We start from the raw sequence: 4,187 nt of genomic DNA, 5'->3' as shown, positions 1-4,187 counted from the left end.
TCATGTATGTTTCTTTATAATCACCAAACATCCCACATAGTTGAGTTTACACACTCTCAAAATATGAGACAATCAGTTTTAGTGAAATAGGAGTCTTTTCTCTAAAGCTGTAGTATCAAGGATGAAGGAAAAGGATCTCTCTGAATATTTTCATGGAAAGTTATTCCATTTTGTGAGAAAGTGCTGGAGAAAGTACATGAAACTCTATCCTGCAATGTCTGATTCACTATTTCTATTGGGAACCTGACTCAGCCTCTGTCTAAAGGTGGTGGTTGGGATGAAAGTAAAGACTGCCTGGGTTTCGCACCTGGTTACCACTATCACCAGCCATCAAACTACTCCAAGAGATTGCCAAGCATAGTGCACTAATTCTGTTAGAGTCCTTCATAGTATTCTTCCTGCCTCCGGCCTGTGTTGCCACCTGCCATACTGCCTACAACTCTGCCACGGTGACTTCCAGTGGAGACTTTTGTTTGCTTTCCAAAGGAAATGGATGGGCCAGGATTATTTCCTGTGAAACTCCAAAATGACACCCACAGATCTGGTGCCTCAGTAACTGGAGTGTCCGTGTGGGGGAGGTGCTTCCGGAACATGTGAAAACCAGCTCGGACTCCTCCCTGATCACCTCTCTCTTGGGGAAGTCAGGCTGGAATGGGGTGGCAGGACCATAGGTAGAGCAGTGTGAGGGTTCTGGAAGGAAGAGGGCTTTCATGCTGCAAGTTGGAAATGGCATGACACCTTTCACAAGCCTTTGCCTGTGGTCACCATAAAATTGGTGTCCAGTCCTGAAAAGCATCCCTGCCTCCTGGACACATGACCATGGACTTACTTTGGCAGGTGGAGAGGACTTTGCCTATCATGCACTCAACCCATTCCTCATTCTGAAAAAGAAAAGTTGGTTTTACTCTTGTGGAAATAAATGAAGACCAACCCAATAAGAAATACAGAGGCTACTTATTCAGAGTTTTCTATAGCAAGGGAGGTAGTCACTACCACTTGCGTTTAGCAGAAACTCAAAAGTAGGCAGAGGATTGGAGGAGATTTATAAAAAACAAAGGGAAGTCTCTAGGTATGACCTGATCAGAGGCTGTTGGCTTGGAGGAGCTGGAGGTGGCTAACTAGAACCAGGGTGTCCTGTGTAATTGGTTGAGGGAGTATATTTGGCTTTCTCTGATTGGTCTTAAGTTGGAAATGGGAACAAAAATTAGGGAAGCTGTCATTTGTTAAGCAAGTCCTGGCCATTTTGGCCAACTGTTAGAGAAGTTACTGTTTAGCTTCTGGGACTAGTTGCTCGAGATAGTGGTCTGACTTCTCACAAGTCTGACACAGATAGTAGTCTGGCCTTCTGAGTTGGTTGCTGCTATTGTTATATATGGTCTGGCCATTGCCTCTTTATATATGCAATCTCTTCCCTTCATTTTATTGGCCCAGATGTCCAGAAAAAAACAATAACAGAGATTGGGGACCACCACTATCCAGGTGAATAGTGGGGTAGAGGAACCTAAACCCAAATGTCTTGTCGAAGATGGCTGGCACTCCCATCTAATCATCTGATGCATCTCATAATGCATGGCCCACAAAAGTCCTAAAATACCTCCCTGCATGGTGCCCTGTGCTTTCATGCCCAGCTCTAAAATAACTTTTTCCATACCCACCTTCCTTCAGCCTTGACTTTCTCATTTCTAAGCTCCATCTCGAAGCATGAGGTCTTGGTGGACATTTTTAAAAAGCAAAGAGATTGAGGTGTGAGTGTGCTCACAGAGCCTTCCTGGGTGATTCTGCATCTCTAGGGATGTCTGTTAAAGCTAACGCAGCTCCCATTCATGAAAGTTCTGGGGTATGACTCAGGGGAAGACTCCTGGCAGTAAGAAAAGGGAGTATCTTGGGGCAGGTAATCCTTGTCCTGTGCAATGGGGGGGCCTCTTTCCTTTCTTTGGCTTGCTGAGTGAGAGAACAGTCACGGCTGGGGCAGGTAGCCAAACGAGCGAGCAAGGGATTTGATGCCACCTCAGGGTGGTGCCATTCACAGGAATCACACCATCCACCTGGCCTTTCAGGTTGGAGATGGAATCAAAGTATGTGGGCCATCAACAGCCCTCTCAGGTCATTTACAAAATTCTATTCCCACAGATTGAACCCCATAGATTCAAAGCCCACAGGTAAAAAATCAGTGGCTAGGTATCTGAGAGAGAAGCCACAGAGGGTTGAGCCTAGATCACCTTTGTCAGGTCAATAGAGAGGATTCAATGTTTTCTTGCTTGTCCTTTACATGAAATTCACGTCCTTGGCACTATACAAAGTGTGGGGACTATAATTAAAAACAAAATCCACTCCTAACCCTGAAAGCCTCTATGCAAAGGGAGAAGAGAAAGAAAACAGTTATATTTCTGAACAAGCATTAAACCAGGATGTGATGAGCATCACAGGCGACCTGCTGAAGGGATCGCAAAGGCAGAAAGCAATCTTGCCCTTACATTACTACCTGGATACATCGATTACATTAGGTAGGTTTCGCAAGGTGGAGTTGGGTGACAATTTAGGCCATCTCCTCCCAGGAAACTGGGAGGTAGGTTTTTTCTTCCTTGATGATTACATTGTGAAGAGATAGCTACCAGGTCTATGAGGAAACAGTCTTTAGTTGGAAGACTGGCAAGTGACTCATGTGGCCACTAAAAAGAATTAAGTACATTTGGAAAGAAGAAAGAAAGAAATTCTGAAAGAAAAGGGAGAAGTGGAAGAAAGGTTTTTTTCCTTCTTTTCACCTAAGAGAACTGATCCTCTTATTTTAAATTTATAGCTGCCCTTCAAAAAGCCACACCTGGTTCAGGACTGAGGGACTCAGGCTGGTTTAGAGGGACTCAGTGGACACCTGCGGCCATCAAACCCGGCATGGACACACAGGGCTATAGAGCAGTTTCCCCTTTTGGATGAGTTTCTGTCCAACCTCTGCCCCCTGCAGCACACATTACGGGCAGAGGCTCCACATCCCTGCCTAGAGGAGCCCTCACAGGCAGAGGAGGGGTTTAGAAGGGCTCGGGTTCCCCTTCGCCTCTCCCCACACAGCTTTAACTCCCTCCCTGCCCCCACTCCCCTCAGTTCTCACGTTTTTCTCTCTCATCCTGACTCACAAGATAGGGTTTCTATAATGGAAAATAAGAGCAAAAACAAGCATCAGGTGGTGAGTCAGAGCCATTTAACAAGCAATTTAAGAAGCCCTGCTCCAAAGGCTGATGCTGGGACTGCAGCGTGAAGCAAAAGAGAACGGGACCTGCCAGAATATCACAATCCTTACATAAACGCACATTTTCTCCTTCTTTCTGAAGAGATGCCGCCCCATCCTCTCTATTGCTTTCTAGTGCAGAGGACATCCTGTTCCTTTCGAAACATTCAGCCATAGGCACCTATGGTGGGTTTCTAGCAAAGCTATTAGAGGTTGAAAAAGATCTCAAGTAAATCGTAAGGTCAGCTGCTCTGCCCCTAAACAGGTCATGACCTGATATCCTTAAGGTAGATGACTAATGGTCTTATCTTAAATAAAATGTCAACATTGCTACAATCTACTGATCATTCATCTGTTCACTCATTCACTCCATTAACAAAACTGGATTGACGGTTCACTTTGTGTTGGGCACTGCTCTGATGATATGGACACAGGACAGATTCTGCCTTTGCATGAAGAATAAATATGAGAATATATCAAGCTGTAGGGTCTGAGCCCATCTATCCCCAAAGAAATGAGCCCGGCAGTGTCCAGGGTCCGCAGAAGTCACCTGACATGTGGTATGAATTCTGTTGTTCCTCACTTTCTAGAAAAATGTTCAGTAGCAAGACCAGGAAATCTTTCTTGAAAAATGCCTGGTAGGGGATAAAGCTGTGTGGATGAAAAAGAGGCCACATACTAAACCTGACAAGCTCAGCAGGCCTTACAAACATAGGGTGGTCTGAACATAAAAATTTCTAACTTAATTGGGTCATGGTGGGTCGTCATGTCTTAGGCCTGTAGCTTCCTTGACAAAGGTCAATCTTTACCTGTAAAAAATTGTCTATTTGTGCACCTAACCTACCTTTGAAATGTCAAGAGTGAATTTCTTTTCCAGGCCGCACAAAGGCACAACCGCTGCCACCGGAGCAAGAGACCACACTGTTGTCTTGTTGCCCACACACCAACTCTCTGTACCGTAAATGTT

This window comes from Pteropus vampyrus, unplaced genomic scaffold (assembly GCF_000151845.1).
Source record: "Pteropus vampyrus isolate Shadow unplaced genomic scaffold, Pvam_2.0 Scaffold83, whole genome shotgun sequence".
In the NCBI taxonomy this organism is placed as follows: Eukaryota; Metazoa; Chordata; class Mammalia; order Chiroptera; family Pteropodidae; genus Pteropus; species Pteropus vampyrus.
Note: the sequence above shows the minus strand (reverse complement) of the source record.